Below are 22,740 nucleotides of genomic sequence, written 5' to 3' on the forward strand. Positions count from 1 at the left end.
GGTGGATGTTGCCGCTAGGGTAACGTTCCTTATACTGCGTCTGGCAGTTCTTCGTATCCTCGCACACTAGGGGAGCGAACAGAGGTAAGAGCTTTGTGCGGCTTATGCTGCTGTCCATCTCTTTTGCACCACTAGAAGAGCGGACCTAAGCAGGTGCCATATCTAGTGGTTCGTGTCCTCGCACACTAGTGGAGCGAACGCAGGTAGGAGCTTTGTGCGGCTTACGCTGCTGTTCGTCTCTTTTGCACCACTAGAAGAGCGGACCTAGGCAGGTGCCATATCTAGTGGTTCGTGTCCTCGCACACTAGTGGAGCGAACGCAGGTAGGAGCTTTGTGCGGCTTACGCTGCTGTCCGTCTCCTGGCACCACTAGAGGAACGGACCTAGGTAGGTGCCATTTCACACTCACTGCTTTTGTCTCTGTGATCTTTAACAGAGACCATTCCACACACCCTCCAAGTAAGGGAGGAATTGCTTTATTTTCAAATTATATTCCTCTGTGTGTTTAACAGAGGTATTGCACTCTGCACTTGTGATATTATTTTTTACAGTGGCACACTTATATACCCCTTATCCTCTCCCATAGTCTGCAGTAGAGTCTTTGCACGGTGGACCCTGACTGTCTGACATTCCTTTAGGTTTTATTATCAGACAGCCCCCCGTAACATTAGGACTGAGCCAAGGGTCTGGCAGTTATGGCAGAATATTAGCAGTTACACCGTTAAATACAAGTACTTGAGTCGCGGCTCAAGAGTATAGAGGATAAACCTCAGACCATGGTGACATCTGCACATGATCCTCGACTTGCTCTGCCAAACAGATATTCTGGCGATGCCAGATCATGTCGTGGTTTCATTAGTCAGTGTCAGATACACCTAGAGGTCAACTCTTCTCACTTCTCTATGGAGAGGTCCAGAGTAGGCTTTATCATCTCCTTACTTCAGGACAAAGCCTTAGAATGGGCGACTCCCTTATGGGAGCGCTCTGATGTGGTTACTCTGAGACATCAAGACTTTCTTGATGCTCTTAAAGCGGTATTCATGGGTCCGCAGGTTACCCATGATGCGGCCCTGAGACTCTTAGATCTAATCTCAGGGTTCGTTATCCACTAGTTCTTATGCCATTGCTTTTAGAACTCTGGTGGCAGAACTAGATTGGCCAGAGAAGGTGTTGATTCCTATCTTCTGGAGAGGGTTGGCAGGCTATGTCAAGGATGCCCTTGCTACTCGTGAGGTCCTTGCTTCTCTGGAGGACTTGATCACAGTAGCAACGAGGATCGACGTACGCCATAGGGAACGTAGACTCGAGGTCTCTTCCTCACGCCCTAAGCATCGGGCTATTCCAGTTGTTGAGGGTCCACTACCATCTTCCTCAGCATCTGAAACATCTCCCACTCCTATGGAGTTAGGTCATACATCCTCCAGACTACGCAGTATATATGTATATGTATATGTATATATACTATATATATGTTACGTATGTCGTCAGGCTGGGCACTATGCCAACAAGTGTCCTAGCCGTCAGGGAAACTCCCAGGCCTAGTAACCATTAGAGGGGGGTTACTAGAGACGTCTTCTGCACCCTCTAAGTGTAGTATCCCAGGTCAGCTCTCATTCTCTGAGAATACATGGCCTATTATGGCTTTTGTGGATTCCGGAGCTGACGGGACTTTTGTGTCCTCAGGATTTGTAAAGAGACACAATATTCCCTCTATCATGTTAGAGGCGCCTATTCCTGTCCGTGTTGTTAATGGGACTATGTTGTCTGATTCCATTACATTGAGGACAGTTCCCTTGCGCCTTTCCCTGCCTCAGGGTCACATAGAGGAGATTTCTTTTCTTGTTTTGCCTGAGGGTATAGACGACGTCCTTCTGGGTCTCCCATGGCTTCGGACTCATGCTCCTCACATTGACTGGGAGTCCGACAGCATTATTAGTTGGGGTTCAAAATGTCAGTCCTGATGTCTTCCCTTACCACCTAAGGTCGTTGCGGTTGCATCAAGTGATCTCTCCCCCATACCTACACCCTATTTGGATTTCGCTGACGTGTTCTCCAAACAGGGTGCTGAGGTTCTTCCACCCCATAGGCCGTATGACTGTGCCATAGACCTTATCCCAGGTTCGGTTCCACCTAAGGGCAGGGTTTACCCCCTGTCGATACCTGAGTCGGAGGCCATGTCGACCTATATAAGAGAGAGTTTAGAGAAGGGGTTCATTCGTAAGTCTGTCTCTCCCGCGGGAGCTGGGTTTTTCTTTGTTCGGAAGAAAGAGGGTGATTTGCATCCCTGCATAGATTACAGGGGTCTCAACGCAATCACAATAAAGAACAAATACCCGTTACCTTTAATTTCGGAGCTCTTTGACAGACTGAGGGGAGCTCAGGTTTTTACGAAGTTGGATCTGCGGGGTGCGTATAACTTGGTACGAATTCGAGAGGGTGACGAATGGAAGACCGCTTTTAACACCCGAGACGGTCACTATGAATACCTCGTCATGCCTTTTGGTTTATGTAATGCACCCTGCTATGATCCGGAACCATGGAAGATCACCACAAATCATTGGCAATAAGGTGACAAGAGCCTTGGCAACTAATCTGGCCGCCATCCCCTTACTAACCAACACAACTAGAAGTAGCCGAGGGGTGAACTAACATCCTGTGCACCGCGAACCCAGCCGGAGAACTAACTATCCTAAAGGTAGGAAAGATGAATAACTCTCTGCCTCAGAAAATAGACAAGAATAGCAAGCCCCCCACATTCAAAGACTGCAGTGATATAGGAAAAACACAGTACACAGGTAGATGACAGGATTAGCAAAAGGTGAGGCCCCCGCTGACTAAAATAGGAAAGGACAGGAAAGGGACTGATGGTAGCCAGAGAAAAACCCTGCAAAATACCAACTTCCTGATAGTACAAAAAGGCCCTCAGATCGCTCGATCTGAACTCCGTCCTATACCAGGTGCCCTTGTCATACCAATGGACAGAAAACAAGAATTATAACAAATTCAACAAGCCACAAACACATGGACCCAAAGGAGCAATACTCCACACAGAACTGCAGGGAGTTCCTCAACAATCTACTGAGGGGGAAAATCCCTGGAAGGAAATAAACTGAAACCAACCACAACAAATGACAAACCCAGATAAGCAAAAGAACCAGGCAATAAATAAAGAACAAGAACTTATCTGGAGTGGATGTAATGTAGAGCAGGATTAAGCAGGCTGGAGATACAAAGAACAACTGACATCCGGCAACAGCCTGCAATCAGACCAGGACTTAAATAAGCAGAGAGTTAGGAAAGGAAACACCCACTGCACAACCCACCTGGTCTCTGTCCAAACCCTTCCTGGCCACCAGAGGGAGCCTCCCAGCAGCCAAGACATAACTAACATTCACAACAGTACCCCCCCCTTGAGGAGGGGTCACCGAACCCTCACCCACGCCACCGGGTCGCTCGGGATGAGCATGATGGAAGGCGCGAACAAACCTGTCCGCATGAATGTCAGAAGCCACAACCCAAGAGTTATCCTCCTGCCCATAACCTTTCCATTTCACAAGGTACTGAAGCTGATGCCTACTGCAACGGGAATCCAGAATTTTTTCAACCTCATACTCCAGATCCCCTTGTACCAAAACAGGGTCAGGAGGCGCTGCTGCAGGAACTTCCGGCTCCACATGTTTCTTCAACAAGGACTTATGGAAGACATTGTGAATCTTAAATGACGCAGGCAGAGTCAAACAGAAAGATACAGGATTAATAATCTCCGAAATCTTATAAGGTCCAATAAATCTGGGCTTAAATTTAGGAGACGGAACTCTCATAGGAATATTTTTAGAGGACAACCACACCATGTCCCCTACTTTTAACCGGGGACCAACAGTCCGACGCCGGTTGGCAAACTTTTGGGCAGTTTCTTGGGACTGAAACAATTTATCCACTACCTGCCCCCAAATCTGCTGCATTCTGTCGACCACCGAATCCACCCCCGGACAGTCAGACGCCTCAAGCTGCCCTGAGAGGAACCTAGGGTGATACCCAAAATTGCAGAAAAAGGGGGACACCTATGTGGTAGAGCTAGCTCTATTGTTAAGGGCAAATTCAGCCAAAGGCAAAAACGAAACCCAGTCATCCTGATCCGCAGAAACAAAACACCGTAAATAGGTCTCCAGGGTCTGGTTAGCCCTTTCAGTCTGACCGTTGGTCTGAGGATGAAACGCCGAGGAGAAAGACAGCTGAACACCCAATTTGGAGCAAAAAATCCTCCAAAACCTGGATACAAACTGCACCCCTCTGTCAGAAACAATGTTTTCGGGAATACCATGCAAACGGACAACATGTTGCAAAAACAAAGGCACCAACTCTGATGAAGACAGCAACTTAGATAGGGGAACCAAGTGGACCATCTTGGAGAATCTGTCACAGATCACCCAAATCACAGTCATTTTCTGAGAGACGGGAAGCTCTGAAATAAAATCCATAGAGATGTGCGTCCAAGGTTTCTTAGGTACAGGCAAAGGCAATAATAGCCCACTAGAACGTGAACAACAGGGCTTGGACCTAGAACAAACTCCACACGACTGCACAAAACGACGGACATCTCGGGACAGGGAAGGCCACCAAAAAGAGCGTCTCACAAGATCCCGAGTACCAAAAATGCCAGGATGACCCGCCAAAACAGAGCAATGAACCTCAGAGACAACTCGGTCTCTCCATTGGTCTGGGACAAACAGTTTCCCTGTAGGACATCTCTCAGGTTTATCCCCCTGAAATTCCGCCAGTGCCAACTGCAGATCAGGCGAAATAGCCGAGAAAACTACACCATCATTCAGGATAATAGACGGTTCGACAACCTCCAAAGAGTCAGCGCAGAAACTCCTGGACAGGGCATCGGCCTTAACATTCTTGGTGCCTGGCAAAAAAGAGACCACAAAATTAAACCGGGTAGAAAACAAAGCCCACCTGGCCTGCCGAGGATTCAACCTCTTGGCCGATTCCAGATAGATAAGATTCTTGTGGTCCGTAAGCACCACAACTTGATGCCCTGCCCCCTCCAACCAATGCCTCCACTCTTCAAATGCCCACTTCATAGCCAAGAATTCCCGGTTCCCCACATTATAATTTCGTTCAGAAGGAGAAAACTTCCGAGAGAAAAAAGGCACAGGGCTTGTTTACCCGAAGTAGCGTCTCGTTGAGACAGAACAGCACCTGCTCCGATCTCTGAGGCATCGATTTCAACTTGAAATGGGCGAGACACATCAGGTTGCTGCAGAACTGGGGCAGAAGTGAATCGCCTTTTAAGCTCCTGGAAGGCCACAATAGCCTCAGGGGTCCAATGCTCAGCATCAGCTCCCTTCTTTGTCAAATCTGTCAGAGGTTTGACAATGGCAGAAAAATTGGCTATAAATTTATGGTAAAAATTAGCAAACCCCAAAAACCGCTGCAGGGATTTTAGAGAAGTCGGTTGCACCCAGTCGTAAATAGCCTGAACCTTAACCGGGTCCATTTCAATAGCGGAGGGAGACAGGATGAAGCCCAAAAAGGAAATCCTTTGCACCCCAAAGAGGCACTTGGACCCCTTAACGTACAGTGCATTATCCTTAAGTATCTGAAAAACATCCCGTACTTGCCCCACATGAGAGTCCCAATCATCAGAAAAAATCAAGATGTCATCCAAATACACAATCAAAAATTTACCAATAAGGTCCCGAAAAATATCATTCATGAAGGCCTGGAAGACGGAGGGTGCATTAGTGAGCCCAAAAGGCATCACTAGGTACTCAAAATGCCCCTCAGGAGTATTAAAAGCCGTCTTCCATTCATCACCCTCCTTAATACGGATGAGATTATACGCACCCTTGAGATCCAGTTTTGTAAACCATTTGGCACTCTGCACTCTAGAAAACAGATCAGACATCAGAGGCAAAGGGTACTGATATTTGACTGTAATTTTATTAAGAAGACGGTAATCAATACAAGGCCTCAACGAACCATCTTTCTTAGCAACAAAGAAGAAGCCAGCACCCAAAAAAGAAGATGAGGGCCGAATGTACCCCTTCTCCAATGATTCTCTGATGTATGACCGCATGGCATCATGTTCGGGCACAGACAAGTTGAAAATCCGCCCCTTGGGAAATTTACAAGCGGGCACCAACTCAATGGCACAGTCACAGTCCCGGTGTGGGGGCAGAGAATCAGATTCCTGGTCATTAAATACATCACGGAAATCAGACAAGAAAGCCGGAACATCAACAGCCTGAGCAGACGTGGACGACACGGAAAGGTCCTGATGCAAACCTTGACAACCCCAACTAGCTACCGACAAGGATCTCCAGTCAAGAACTGGATTATGGGTCTGCAACCATGGAAATCCCAGTACCAAGGTATCCTGTAGATTATGCAATACTAAAAATGTACAAGTTTCCTGATGCGCTGGTGCAACTCTCATAGGCACCTGGGTCCAAAATTGGGGTTTATGTTCTGCCAAAGGGGTAGCATCAATGCCCCTTAAAGGAATAGGAGTTTGCAAAGGAACCATAGGAAAACCACAATCCCTAGAAAACCCAAAATCCATCAAATTGAGCGCTGCCCCTGAGTCCACAAAGGCAAATGCAGAAAAGGAAGACAATGAGCAAATCAATGAGACACACAAAAGAAACTTTGGTTGCAAAGAAACCACAGTAACAGAAGTAGCCAATCTCCTTTCACGTTTAGGGCAGACAGAGATGTTATGAGAAGCGTCTCCACAATAGAAGCACAGTCTATTCTTCCGTCTGAACCCCTGCCGACTAGCATTAGAAAGGACCCTATCACACTCCATAGGCTCCAAAGGCTGTTCCACAGGCACAAAACCAGCAGGTATCTTCCTGCGCTCACGTAAACGCCTATCAATCTGAATGGCCAAGGTCATAGAGGCATCAAGACCAGAAGGGACGGGAAATCCTACCATTACATCCTTCACAGCATACGCAATACCCTTGCGAAAAAGAGCCGCAAGCGCATCATCATTCCATTTGGTAAGGACCGCCCACTTACGAAATTTCTGACAAAACGTTTCTGCAGAATCCAAACCCTGAGTTAAGGACAACAAGACCTTTTCTGCTTGGTCCACAATATTGGGTTCGTCATATAATAATCCCAAGGCCTGAAAAAAGGAGTCCACATCATTGAGAATCGGATCATCAGACGCTAAAGAGAAGGCCCAGTCCTGAGGGTCACCACGCAGCAAGGAGATGACAATCTTACCCTGCTGTACGGGATTCCCTGAGGACTTAGGGCGCAGGTCAAAAAATAATTTACAATTATTTTTGAAGCTCAAAAATCTCGACCTATCTCCCGAAAAAAATTCAGGAACGGGAATTTTAGGCTCTGCAAGGGGAGTCTGTGCAAGATAAGACTCTATACGACGAACCTTAGCATCAAGATGAGCAACACGCTCACCCAATTCAATTCATCCATGCTAGACAAAAGAAATCTTCCACAGAACCCAAAGAAGAAGAGGAAAAACACCAAAAAAAAAAAAAAAAAAACATTTTCTCAGCAGCTTTCTTTTTTTTTTTTTTTTTCTTCCTTCTTAAGAGTACCCTTTAAATTTGTTTGGCCGGATGTACTGTTATGATCCGGAACCATGGAAGATCACCACAAATCATTGGCAAAAAGCCAACACAACTAGAAGTAGCCGAGGGGTGAACTAACATCCTGTGCACCGCGAACCCAGCCGGAGAACTAACTATCATAAAGGTAGGAAAGATGAATAACTCTCTGCCTCAGAAAATAGACAAGAATAACAAGCCCCCCACATTCAAAGACTGCGGTGATATAGGAAAAAACACAATACACAGGTAGATGACAGGATTAGCAAAAGGTGAGGCCCCCGCTGACTAAAATAGGAAAGGACAGGAAAGGGACTGATGGTAGCCAGAGAAAAACCCTGCAAAATACCAACTTCCTGATAGTACAAAAAGGCCCTCAGATCGCTCGATCTGAACTCCGTCCTATACCAGGTGCCCTTGTCATACCAATGGACAGAAAACAAGAATTATAAGAAATTCAACAAGCCACAAACACATGGACCCAAAGGAGCAATACTCCACACAGAACTGCAGGGAGTTCCTCAACAATCTACTGAGGGGGAAAATCCCTGGAAGGAAATAAACTGAAACCAACCACAACAAATGACAAACCCAGATAAGCAAAAGAACCAGGCAATAAATAAAGAACAAGAACTTATCTGGAGTGGATGTAATGTATTGCAGGATTAAGCAGGCTGGAGATACAAAGAACAACTGACATCCGGCAACAGCCTGCAATCAGACCAGGACTTAAATAAGCAGAGAGTTAGGAAAGGAAACACCCACTGCACAACCCACCTGGTCTCTGCCCAAACCCTTTCTGGCCACCAGAGGGAGCCTCCCAGCAGCCAAGACATAACTAACATTCACAACAGCACCCGCAGTATTTCAGGACTTCGTAAACGATGTGTTCAGGGATTTACTGTTATCCTCCGTCGTGGTGTATCTGGACGACATCCTGATTTTTTCTCCTGATCTGGAGACTCATCGGCAGGATGTCGTTCGTGTCCTTTCTCGTTTAAGGGAGCACTCTTTGTTTGCTAAACTCGAAAAATGTGTATTTAAGCAGGCATCCTTGCCTTTTTTGGGCTACATTATCTCACAAGAGGGTCTCGCTATGGATCCTGCGAAGCTCTCTGCTGTCCTGGAATGGTCCAAACCTCATTCCTTGAAGGCGGTGCAACGCTTCTTAGGATTCATAAATTATTGCAGGCAGTTCATACCCCATTTCTCTACTTTGGTGTCCTTGACTAAGAAAGGTGCTAATCCAAAAGTCTGGTCTACTGAGACATCCCAGGCTTTTGAGGCAGTAAAAAGACACTTTTCAACTGCTCCCGTTCTTCAAAGACCCGATGAGAATAAGCCCTTCCTCTTGGAGGTTGATGCCTCTTCAGTGGGTGCTGGTGCGGTCTTGTATCAAAAGAACGGTGCAGGTAGAAAAAGGCCGTGTTTCTTCTTTGCTAAAACCTTTTCACCGGCAGAGAGAAACTATACCATTGGGGATAGGGAACTGCTCGCCCTGAGATTAGCCTTGGAGGAGTGGCGTCACTTGCTGGAAGGAGCGAAACATCCTTTCCAGGTCTATACAGACCATAAGAATCTGACGTACTTACAAACCTCTCAGCGTCTGAATCCTCGCCAAGCCCGCTGGTCCTTGTTTTTCTCCCGCTTTCACTTCTCCATCAACTATCTGTCTGGGAGTAAGAATAACAAGGCAGACGCTCTGTCTCGCTCTATGGTTTCTACCCAGGAAGAGATTGACGAACCTCGTCTTATCCTTCCCTCCAGGGTTTTTCATACGCTCTCCCCTGTGACGTTAGACCAAATCCCACTGGGCAAGACCTTTGTGCTGCCTGATCGACAGAATGATATACTGTCGTGGGCCCACACCTCAAAGGTGGGTGGGCATTTTGGTATTAGGCGGACACGAGAGTTACTGGAGAGGTGGTATTGGTGGCCACACTTAGCCAGCCACGTCAAGAGATATGTCGGTTCCTGCTACTCGTGTGCTCGCCACCGTCCATTACGGCAGAGACCGGCTGGGCTCTTGCATCCTTTACCAGTGCCAGATAGACAATGGGAGGTAGTAGGCATGGACTTTGTGGGTGATCTTCCGTGTTCACAGGGACATAGATTTGTGTGGGTCATTACGGACCATTTCTCCCGGATGGTTCATCTCGTACAGTTATCGAGAATCCCGTCTTCCAGGGTACTAGCCAAACTATTCCTCAAGCACTTCTTTAGGCTTCACGGGATGCCAGATCGTATCATTTGTGATAGAGGCCCGCAATTTGCTTCCCGTTTCTGGCGAAATCTTTGTAGCCTTCTGCAAATTGAGTTGAATCTCTCTTCGGCATACCATCTGGAGACCAATGGTTTGGTTGAGCGCACCAATCAATCCATGATTATATACCTTCGACACTTTGTTGCTGAGAACCACGATAACTGGTCCTCCCTCCTACCGTGGGCAGAATTTGCCCTTAACAATTCGCTGGCTGAGGCCACTGGGCAGACACCATTCGTACTCAATATTGGGCAACACCCTAGGGTACCAGTACCATTTCCTGCTGCTGCACCTTCTCCTCTTGTGGCCGACTGGGCAACTAATGCCAGAGAGGTTTGGGATCGGACTCAAGAGTTGATCCAAGCAGCTAAGGACCGTATGAAGACGGTGTCCGATCGGTTTTGTCGCCCGGCTCCTGTCTTTTCTCCAGGGGATTTTGTGTGGCTCTCTGCAAAACACGTGAAACTTAGAGTGAGCTCTGTCAAATTTGCTCCTCGCTTCCTGGGTCCTTATGAGGTTCTTCGACAGGTAAATCCTGTAGTCTACCAATTGAAGTTACCCGTCCATCTTAGGATCCATGACAAATTCCATGTTTCACTGCTAAAGCTGGCTATTTTACCTCACGCTCGTGAAGTGGACTCTCCTGCCTCTGATTCCTCTCGCTCTAGCTATGAGGTACGAGCCATAGTTAATTCTAAGATGGTTAGAGGGCGCAGGTTCTTCTTGATAGATTGGGAGGGCTATGGCCCGGAACATCGCTCTTGGGAGCCTGAGGAGGCTGTCCATGCTCCCGACTTAGTTGCCGATTACCTGCGTCGCCGGGAGGGGGGCCCTTGAGGGGGAGGTACTGTTATGGTTGCTGTGGCTCTGGAGACTATGTCTGGATTTCTTGCTACTGCACATGTGCAAGCGCTGGAGACTAAGTCCTATCTTGGAGCCATTGCAGATGTGCGGGTGACATCATCGCTGACATGAGGTCACATGTCTCTGACACCTTCTAAGTTGATTGGCCACTGGTCATGTGCTTGTGACACGTGGTCACATGTCTCTGACACCTTCTATGCCGATTGGTCGCTGGTCATGTGCTTGTGACGCTTTGCTCGGTGATAGGCCAGCGTGATGTCATTGCTGTCATTCTGGCAGCAGATTGGCTCTGGTGTCCTCCATCTTGGATGAGGCACAGAGTCTATATAAGACCCTGACGCACGCCGCCCGGCGCTCAGTCCTCTTGGTTCATGCATGAGGGTAGACGCCCTGTGCACGTCCCTCTAGGCATCTCTCTGTCTATGTTAGGTGAGCGCTACCGGCAGGGTAGCGTTCTTATACCTTACAGCTTCGGCTGCAGTCTGTATCCTTACCTCTTAGTGGAGCGGACATAGGCAGGTGCCTGAGGCACATGGTCCGGCTGGGCCTTGTGATTCTACTCGTAGGTGGACGTTGCCGCTAGGGTAATGTTCCTTATACTGCGTCTGGCAGTTGTTCGTATCCTCGCACACTAGTGGAGCGAACGCAGGTAGGAGCTTTGTGCGGCTTACGCAGCTGTTCGTCTCTTTTGCACCACTAGAAGAGCGGACCTAGGCAGGTGCCATATCTAGTGGTTCGCGTCCTCGCACACTAGTGGAGCGAACGCAGGTAGGAGCTTTGTGCGGCTTACGCTGCTGTCCGTCTCCTGGCACCACTAGAGGAACGGACCTAGGTAGGTGCTATTTCACACTCACTGCTTTTGTCTCTGTGATCTTTAACAGAGACCATTCCACACACCCTCCAAGTAAGGGAGGAATTGCTTTATTTTCTAATTATATTCCTCTGTGAGTTTAACAGAGGTATTGCACTCTGCACTTGTGCTATTATTTTTTACAGTGGCACACTTATATACCCCTTATCCTCTGCCATAGTCTGCAGCAGAGTCTTTGCACGGTGGACCCTGACTGTCTGACATTCCTTTAGGTTTTATTATCAGACAGCCCCCCGTAACACTAAACATCCAATAAAAAAGTGTATCTGTTGTGTTCCAGCGGACAGAGAAACCACAGAGCACAGGCTCAAGGCTTCAAATCCAGATGCATGACAACATCAACCCCCAACAATATTACCCCAATTGCCATACCACCAGGATGGCAATCGGGAAGAGTCAGGTAAAGCACCAGAATTGGTGCATCTCATGTGATGGGCTACGGGCTGGTATTTTTAGGCTTGGAGGGGCCAAATAACTGTGGACTTTCAAAGCGTGATAATACAAGGCCCAGCTGTCTGCTTTAAGTAGGCTGGTTATCAAAAATAGATGTTCCCAGCAGCCACCTGAAAGTCAGAGATGCTCCTTTTCCATGCTGTTCCCATTCCATTTGAGTGCTGTTTCTGACGTGCCAACGAGGTCTCTGGGGTTACTCGTCACAGGGCCTGTGTCGGTTTGGGTTGTCACAGTGGCCTGGCCTGGTTCCATGAGCCCGTCGGTGTCAATAAAGAAGAAGGGGTTGGGGATGATGGGAGTAGTTGTCTCGTAACGCCAGCTGTGGTGTGCGGCTATGATGGGAGCCGCCGCTGCGCAAAGTTTCCCTCTGCTGGGGCGGATGGTAACACAGCTTGGATGTTGCAGCTCTCCACAGGCAGAGCGAGGCCCCAGGGAGGATGTTGGGAGTAGTTGTCCACCTCACTGTGGGAAGCGCGGGAAGGAACAGACGACACAGCGGTTGCAGTTTAAGGTATTTACTCATTGAGTTGCTCCTGCCATTAGACTGCCAGACTCCGCTGTGATGGGCTCCAGACGATCCCAGATAGTTCGAGGGCAGGCACCGGTGGGATACTTCGTGAGTCCTTCCTCCCTGCACTCTGTGGTGTGAGTCCTTGCCACTTGAAGCTACACAGGGACCCAAGTCCTTGGGGTAGTTGTGTCCCTGTCCCATATAGCAGGCAGCACGAGTCCATTGGTGGGCCGTCTTTTGGTCACAGCTCCTGGCTCTATATGCTGCTTTACCCAGGGCACTGTTGTAGGCCAGAGGACTTGAAACCCTCCACCCAGCGGATTCTACAGGCAGGCCTTGAAGTCCCCACCAGCCAAGGGCTTCACACCCTGAGCTCCCCCCTCAGCAACCGTATGCTCCTGCGTCTCACTTGGCTCCCAATGGTTTCTCTTCTCAGTATGTATGTGTGGCTCCTGTTCCCCAGATCAATCACCCCGCCCACCTGAGCCCCTGAGCTAGTGGGTGGGAGGCCCCAGACGATACGTTGACCATCCTAAATGACCCTACCCTAACCCTGTCCTGGTGAAAGGGCAACTGGCTATGTGTGGTTGTGGATGTTGTGAACCTGCACCGACCTCCTCCTTACCCGGAATGAGCACTGCCCCTCTGGTGAGATGCAGTACCCTGTGGCGACTGAAGCCTCAGGAGCGCCACATTTACATCTATATCAGCAATTTTCTTGCCTCCTCAGTCTTACTGCAAAATGCTCGAGATTCCCATTGATTTCCATTATACTCAGTACTCGAGTTGAGCCCATCAGAGATTCCAACCTGCTCCATTCGAGTACCTGCATTGGAGCATTTTAGTGCTCTCTCATCACTATTAACGTGTTCAGTACTTATTTCATTCTATATAGCATGTATGAATATTCATATAAATGTCAAAGCCACATATGGCTTTGGCAGTGATAGTAATAAAAAAATCAATCAATCATGCAAAGAAAAAATATATCAAGATAAATACAATAAATAATGATCAAACCATGGGAAAACAAAAGATACAGGCCCTGTGTAATATGTATAGATGAAGGCTGTGCACCATCCACCTCAAGCTCCGACACTTGTTTATCTCCAACTTCTTCAGAGTGTAGCACACTGTAGTGTAGTACATCTTACTAAATGTAATGCACCTTGTTCTTTAACTCGCACCTTTGATTTTTACCTTATCAAACATTTATCAACCTAATGTAAAATGTGCCGTCATTTTCATTATGAAGCATTGTATGCACATAGTTTGATAGTTTTAAGGTTGAAGGTAGACTCAAGTCCATTGAGTTCAACTTGTAGCCTGACATGTTTATGCATTATATATACTACACAAATAATGTACTGCATTATTAAATTTCCCTATACAGTTTTGCATTAATAGATTTAGCTACAAGTCTTGCAATAATTTAGATGCTTACATGTAAATTGGCACACCTGGTAATTGTAAAAAGTGAATGCCCACATAGAAATCAGATTAAAGTCAATCCAATACTCCCAGCTGATGCATATGGAGACCTTCTGTCTCTTTTCCAACAGATAATGTTGTAAAAGGTAAGGATTAAGATTTGCCAATTCAAACACTCAATCTTTTTGTTGTCCCCTCTCCCTATTTGTAATCATGGGGAGATAGGAGACATTTTCATAGGCCAATTGAGCATTTAGCAAACAGCTATCTAAAGGCCCCGTCACACTAAGCAACATCGCTAGCAACATCGCTGCTAACGAACAACTTTTGTGACGTAGCAGCGATGTTGCTAGTGATGTCGCTGTGTGTGACATCCAGCAACAACCTGGCCCCTGCTGTGAGGTCGTTGGTTGTTGTTGAATGTCCTGGGCCATTTTTTAGTTGTTGCTGTCCCGCTGTGAAGCACAGATCGCTGTGTGTGACAGCGAGAGAGCAACAACTGAATGTGCAGGCAGCAGGAGCCGGCTTCTGCGGAGGCTGGTAACCACAGTAAACATCGGGTAACCAAGAAGCCCTGTCCTTGGTTACCCGATATTTACCTTTGTTACCAGCCTCCGCCGCTCTGTCAGTGCCGGCTCCTGCTCTGTGCACATGTAGCTGCAGGACACATCGGGTTAATTAACCCAATGTGTGCTGTAGCTAGGAGAGCAGGGAGCCAGCACTAAGCATTGTGCGCTGCTCCCTGCTCTGTGCACATTTAGCTGCACCCTGTACTCTATACCCTATATATGTACCCTGTGCAGCTGCACCCGGTGTCCGCTGCTCCCTGCTCTGTGCACATTTAGCTGCAGCACACATCGGGTAATTAACCCGATGTGTGCTGTAACTAGGAGAGCAGGGAGTCAGCGCTCAGTGTGCGCTGCTCCCTGCTCTCTGCACGTGTAGCTGCGTGCGCTGGTAACCAAGGTAAATATCGGGTTGGTTACCCGATATTTACCTTAGTTACCAAGCGCAGCATCTTCCACGCGGCGCTGGGGGCTGGTCACTGGTTGCTGGTGAGCTCACCAGCAACTCGTGTAGCGATGCTCCAGCGATCCCTGCCAGGTCAGGTTGCTGGTGGGATCGCTGGAGCGTCGCAGTGTGACATCTCACCAGCAACCTCTTAGCAACTTACCAGCGATCCCTATCGTTGTTGGGATCGCTGGTAAGTTGTTTAGTGTGACTGGACCTTAAGGGGTGCTTCACACACAACAAGATCGCAGCTGAGATCGCTGCTGAGTCACGGGTTTTGTGACGCAGCAGTGACCTCATTAGCGATCTCGCTGTGTGTGACACTGAGCAGCGATCTGGCCCCTGCTGTGAGATTGCTGCTCGTTACACACAGCCCTGGATCGTTTTTTTATTGTTGCTCTCCCGCTGTGACACACAGATCGCTGTGTGTGACAGCGAGAGAGCGAAGAAATGAAGCGAGCAGGGAGCAGGAGCCGGCATCTGGCAGCTGCGGTAAGCTGTAACCAGGGTAAACATCGGGTAACCAAGGTGGTTACTCGATATTTACCTTAGTTACCAGCCTCCGCCGCTCTCACGCTGCCTGTGCTGCCGGCTCCTGCTCTCTGCACATGTAGCTGCAGTACACATCGGGTAATTAACCCGATGTGTACTGTAGCTAGGAGAGCAGGGAGCCAGCGCTAAGTAGTGTGCGCGGCTCCCTGCTCTCTGCACATGTAGCGACGTTATGATCGCTGCTGCGTCGCTGTGTTTGACAGCTAAGCAGCGATCATAACAGCGACATACAAGGTCGCTGTTGCGTCACAGAAAATGGTGACGTAACAGCGACGTCGTTGTCGCTGTCGCTATGTGTGAACCCAGCTTAAGGTGTACAGTCCTTGACAAACGTTCTGTCGCTTATCCATGTTATGTAAATAAAAGCTTATTACCTGACTTTAAATTCATCCATTGGTTTCATAAATTACTCTTTTGAAAACTAAAACCCTCCCAAATTTGGTTTAGGTTGTGAAAATAAATTTGCTGCAAAGCTGAAATATTAATGAACACAGAAAGGTCAGATTTTGGCAATACAAAAGTTTTGTCGCCCACAGAAAGTAACGTGAAATTCAAACAAATAATTAACTTCTAATACAAAGATATGTTGCATAACATTGGTGAATGATGTTGTGGTGCTATTAGAGCCATATTTAATACTAGAAGGTGGCCCGATTCTACGCATCGGGTATTCTAGAATTTACGTATTGTGTAGTTAATGTATGATTTTTGTTATATATATATATAGATGTTGTTGTCTGTAGTTAGCAAGTGTTTGTGTAGGGCGCTGTACATGTTCTGGGTGTTGTCTGGGTGTGGCGGGGGTGAGAGCGGTGTTGTTTGTGTGTTGCGTTGTTTGTAGAGCGCTGTGTGTCTGTATCATTGTGTATGTGTGTTGCACGGTTTGTGTGGGTGTGTGTGTGTGTTTTGGGGGGAGGTATGTTTTGTGCAATGTGTGTGTTGTGCGGTATGTGCGTATATTTGTGTGTGCCGCGGTGTTTGTGTGTTGGGTGTTGTGTGTGTGCGGCGTTGTGTGTGTGGGTGTCTGTGTAGGGCAGTGTTTGTGGTTCCCAGTGTGTGTGTGGTGTGTTGTGCAGTGTGTGTGTGTGTGTGTGTGTGTGTTTTGGGGGGAGATGTGCACCCCCCATCGTGCTCCATCCCCCATGCTGCACACCCCCCATCGTGCTCTATCCCCCATGCTGCGCACTCCCCATCGTGCTCCATCCCCATGCTGCGCACTCCCCATCATGCTCCATCCCCCATGCTGCGCACCCCCCATCGTGCTCCATCCCCATGCTGCGCACTCCCCATCGTGCTCCATCCCCTATGCTGCGCACCCCCCATCGTGCTCTATCCCCCATGCTGCGCACTCTCCATCGTGCTCCATCCCCATGCTGCGCACTCCCCATCGTGCTCCATCCCCCATGCTGCGCACCCCCCATCGTGCTCCATCCCCCATGCTGCGCACTCCCCATCGTGCTCCATCCCCTATGCTGCGCACTCCCAAACGTGCTCCATCTCCCATGCTGCGCACTCCCCATCGTGCTCCATCCCCCATGCTGCGCACCCCCCATCGTGCTCCATCCCCCATGCTGCGCACTCCCCATCGTGCTCCATCCCCTATGCTGCGCACTCCCAAACGTGCTCCATCTCCCATGCTGCGCACTCCCCATCGTGCTCCATCCCCCATGCTGCGCACCCCCCATCGTGCTCCATCCCCCATGCTGCGCACTCCCCATCGTGCTCCATCCCCTATGCTGCGCACTCCCAAACGTGCTCCATCTCCCATGCTGCGCACTCCCCATCGTGCTCCATCCCCCATGCTGCGCACCCCCCATCGTGCTCCATCCCCCATGCTGCGCACTCCCCATCGTGCTCCATCCCCTATGCTGCGCACTCCCAAACGTGCTCCATCTCCCATGCTGCGCACTCCCCATCGTGCTCCATCCCCCATGCTGCGCACCCCCCATCGTGCTCCATCCCCCATGCTGCGCACCCCCAACCGTGCGCCATCCCCCATGCTGCGCACTCCCCATCGTGCTCCACAGTCACACATCAGACATTAAACACGCACACATCTGATCGCATAAACTCACACAAACACCTCACTTCTCCCTGTGCCCACCGGTGGGCGGTCCCAGCAGCTGTGCTGCACGCCGTGCTCCTCTGCCGACTCTCACAGATCCGATCGCATACACTCACACACACACACTCACACACATCCGATCACATACACTCACACACACTCACACCCGATCGCATACACTCACACACCCACACCTGATCGCATACACTCACACACATCCGATCGCATACACTCACACACATCCGATCGCATACACTCACACACACACACTCACACCCGATTGAATACACTCAGACACACACACATCCGATCGCATACACGCGCTGACACAATCACAACATCCGGAGATACCACATGCTTCCGGCCATGTGATCCTCCGGCAGGTCCTGGAAGATCCCTACACAGTATCGCCGCCGAGAAGCAAGCGATATCACGGGATGTTGTGAGTATGTGGATGCGATCTGGTGTGTGTGTGTGTGTGGTGTGTGTGGTGTGTGTGGTGTGTGGTGTGTGGTGTGTGGTGTGTGTTGTGTGTTGTGTGTTTGTTCCACCGCAGGACCTTGATGCGCTCACCTCGCGTGGGGGGCGGAGCCTAGGCGATCGGCCAATCCGTGCGGGGGGGCGGAGCCTGGGCGAGGAGAGCGGCCAATCCGTGCGGGGGGAGGAGCCGAGGCGAGCGCCAAATCCATGTGGGGGGCGGGGCCATGGCGAATCCGTGAAGCCGAGTGGCCAATCAGTGCGGGGGGGGCGGGGCCATGGCGAGCCCAGCGGCCAATCCGCTGTTTGTCACCGTAACGACATGGCCAATCCGTGCGAAGGGGGCGGACCGGAGGCGAGGCGAGCGGCCAATCCGTGTGGGGGGGAGGAGCCAAGGCGAGGCAAGCGGCCAATCCGTGCAGGGGGGCGGGGACATGGCGAGGCCAGCAGCCAATCCGCTGTTTGTCACCGTAAGGACATGTCCCGGGACACAATTTTGGAGCAAGACAGACAGACAGACAGAATAAGGCAATTATATATATAGATTTTGTGTGACTTCCATGAGCTTGAAGGACTGCATTCATGCAGTTCAAAAATGATTCATACAATTTATTGATGAAGTCATCAGGAATAGCAAAAAATGCAGTCTTACATGTCTCCCAGAGTTCATCTAGATTCTTTGTTTTTTCCTTTCAACCTTCCTCTTTCATCCTACCCCAAACATGCTCAATGATGTGCATGTCTGGTGACTGGGCTGGCCAGTCCTTGAGCCCCTTGATCTTCTTTGCCAGGAGAAACTTTGTTGTAGAGATGGAAGTATGAGATGGAGCCCCATCCTGCTGCAGAATTTGACCTCTTTTATGATTGGGAATATAGCAAGTAGCTAATACTTCTTGATATTTTAGGCTATTCATATTGCCTTCCACCTTGCAAATGTTTTGCACCCCCCCCCCATACTGAATGTAACCCCAGACCATGATCTTCCTACCACCAAACTTAACTGTTTTCTTGATCCATACAGGCTCCAGTAGGTCTCCTGCAGTATTTGCGGCAGCTGTGGTGTAATTCAACTGGAGATTCATCAGAGAAATCCACCTTCTGCCACTTTTCCAGCATCCTTCTGTTTAGCAGGCTGTGGGACTTGGCATGGCAAATGCCACACGGTTTTTTAATTGCCTTTTGTTTAGTTCTGGCTTTTGGGCACTGATTTGACCATGGAGGCCATTTTGAGACAGAATCCTATAAACTGTTCTAATTGACACAGAGACTTGAGGTTACCAGGCCTTTTGGAGCTCTGCTGCAGTGGAAGAGGGGCTGGCTTTAGATTTTCTAACCAACAAACGTTCCTCCTGAGCAATTGTCTTGTAGGGTCTGCCGGACCTGGGCTTGTCTAAAACATCTCCAGTCTCTTGAAATCTTTTTTTAATTCTTTGTACTTGACGTTGAGACCATTAAAGGTGCCAGCCACCTCTGCAGTGGATCTGATCTTCAGCCTCTTGATAATCAAGGCTTTGGTCGCAGGGTGGATTTTTGGTATGTTGTCAAAGGTCAAATTGCAGTTCAACTGAAGGTCTGGGGTGCTGGGTTTTTTTTTATACACACCCATTAATTAACTGATCATTTAGTGAGCACAGGTGAGGATATAAACTAGGATTGAGTGTATTATATGACAAGGCGACAAAACTTTTGTCTTGCCAAAATCTGACCTTTCTGTGTTCATTAAATGATCAATATTTCAGCTTTGCAGCAACTTTATTTTCATAACCTAAACCAAATTTGGGAGGTTTTCAGCTATCAAAAGAGTAATTTATGAAACCAATGGATGAATTTAAAGTCAGGTTATAAGCTCTTATTTACATAACATGGATAAGCGACAGAACTTTTGTCAGGGAGTGTATTGTTGCATTTACTGTAAAAGAAATTTGTACAGTACAATTAACTAGTTGGTATTGGATTGCCAGATGTTCTAGATCATTGGTTCCCAAACTCCAGTCACTATGGCCCCCAAAGGATAATTTTTTTTTCAGGACTTTTTTAGTATTGCACAGGTTATGCCTTGCTAATGATTCCATCAAATTTTCAATGCTAAAGAAATCGAGAAAATATGACCTTTTGGAGGACGTGAGGACTGGAGTTTGGGAAACATTGTTCTAGATCATGTGCATAAAGTTGTATATACATTTTCATGTTCGGATCCCATACAGCTGCTATTTTTTATAGTGTTTTATTGTGTTTAAGTCCCAAATAAATATATCAGTAACTAATTACATTATCAAGAACTCCTTCACAATGTTCTTAGCTTGTGATGCAAATCATACTGATTACCTCATTTATTTTCACTTAATCTGGAAGTAATTGACATTGAAATTCATTAGTATATAGCTATAAATCTCAAAGAAAGCTGAAACATATAGATAAGTCTATACAGTTAGCCCAGGGTGTCTCACCTGTCACCGCCATTGGGGTTACCTTGAATTATCTTAGTTCAATTAACCCTTAGGGACTGCAGCCTAACAATATAATTTCATAGATAGCAATCAGGGATATCACATTTAGCTTTAATATGCTTCTCTGAAGAGTTTTCCCCACTGATGCTAGTTACAAATTATCTGTAAACAGGAAAAGGGTCATGATCATTTGAATAAATTATAGATTGGTTAAAAGAAACAATTTCATCAGTGGTCTACTAGATAAGTTAGGAGAAACACAGGTGGAAAAGCAAATTGGCAACAGTGATGTAATAGGGGCAGATAAGTGGTAGAATGAGAATGAAGAAGCAGAAGAGGAGTCAAATGAGCTGGATCAATCAACTGTCTAACAACATGCATCAATTCACAAGAACAAGCATAGCTGAGGAATTGTAGCTTATAACTCTCATCAACGCCTCTGTATGCATGCTACAATTTTGTTTTGAAAATGTCCAGAATTGTATTCTACCCTTAGCTATCCAAACACTGGATGTAATAACTTCATCTCGTGAGAATAGAAGACTTAACCAATACAAATAAAATATTTCAATGATGCTTAGAGGTTTTATGATGCTCATAGATGCTTGATTATAGTAACCCTTTATATGCAGAAAATGGGGAATTGCATATGAGATAGATGCCTACTAATGATGGGTGAGGGTGCTCTCCACTGCTCAATACTCGATCGAGCATCGGGGTGCTCGGGCACACTCAATACTCGATAGAGTATCCCTGGTGTTCAAGCGCCATGTTCTAGTCCCCTCCCTATATGTTTTTCTAGCTATTCTTCAGCCACTAAACATGAAGGGATTGCCTAACAATCACGGTAACACCATAACCATGCTGGCTACTGGCATTACTGTGAAACAGGAGAACACGAAGTGTACGTATCAAAGAGCATTTCAAAAAGACCATTTTTATTATATCAAAAATGTTAACACCAAATCTGCATGTCTTGGCAAAAAAAGCACAAAAACAGTTTTGATACTGTTTCAGTGCAGTTTTCTTCCAGGAGGTGCAAATTTGGTGCTGAAATCTGGTGCAGACATTTCGGCATCAAATTTGCACCTCCTGGAAGAAAATTTTCAGTGGAAAAACCTGTTTTCTGCACGTGGACTAAGGGGTACTTCACACACAGCAAGATCGCTACTGAGATCGCTGCTGAGTCACGTTTTTTGTGACCTCATTAGCGATCTCGCTGTGTGTGACACTGAGCAGCGATCTGGCCCCTGCTGTGAGATCGCTGCTCGTTACACACAGTGCTGGTTCGTTTTTTTATTGTTGCTCTCCCGCTGATAAGCGCACATCGCTGTGTGTGACAGCGAGAGAGCAACAATCCTGAATGTGCAGGGAGCAGGAGCCGGCGTCTGACAGCCTGCGGTAAGCTGTAACCAAGGTAAACATCGGGTAACCAAGGTGGTTACCCGATATTTACCTTCGTAACCAGCCTCCGCAGCTCTCACGCTGCCAGTGCCGGCTCCTGCTCCCTGCACATGCTAAGTTAAGCGGTGTGAGCTGGTAACTAAGGTAAACATCGGGTAACCATACCCAATGTTTACCTTAGTTACCAGTGTCCGCAGCTTCCAGACGCCGGCTCCGTGCAAGCGCAGTGTCGCTTGCACGTCGCTGCTGGCTGGGGGCTGGTCACTGGTCGCTGGTGAGATCTGCCTGTTGACAGCTCACCAGCGACCATGTAGCGATGCAGCAGCGATCCTGACCAGGTCAGATCGCTGGTCGGATCGCTGCTGCATCGCTAAAGTGTGAAGGTACCCTTAGTTTCTTTGTCTCACATATGGTGTCCTTCTTTTTGTCTATTTCTCAAGCACATGTGGTTTTGGGAGGGAACCTCTTATATACAGCTAGGGATATATCTAAAATATATTTATCAACATATTATATATGTATATAAGAGAGAGAGATATGTGAAGTTATATACCAATACTTCCCCTTTTCAACACCCCTGTTTTCGAGAACATGACAATTAAATTTGAGGAAAGTGTTGTGCTGGGATATACAGTGTGTCTGCTCCCCCCTAGCATAACTGTTAATAGTTCAGGATGGAATGAAGTATAATACTGCACTTACAGTAGTTATCCGGACATCCCCCATTGTGGCACCTCTTCCCTGCCATTCTTTGAGCAACTCCTTCTTTTTGGGGTACAATCAATTGTGGAATGGCATTCTTC

The sequence above is a fragment of the Anomaloglossus baeobatrachus genome, chromosome 2, assembly GCF_048569485.1.
Source record: "Anomaloglossus baeobatrachus isolate aAnoBae1 chromosome 2, aAnoBae1.hap1, whole genome shotgun sequence".
Taxonomy (NCBI): Eukaryota; Metazoa; Chordata; class Amphibia; order Anura; family Aromobatidae; genus Anomaloglossus; species Anomaloglossus baeobatrachus.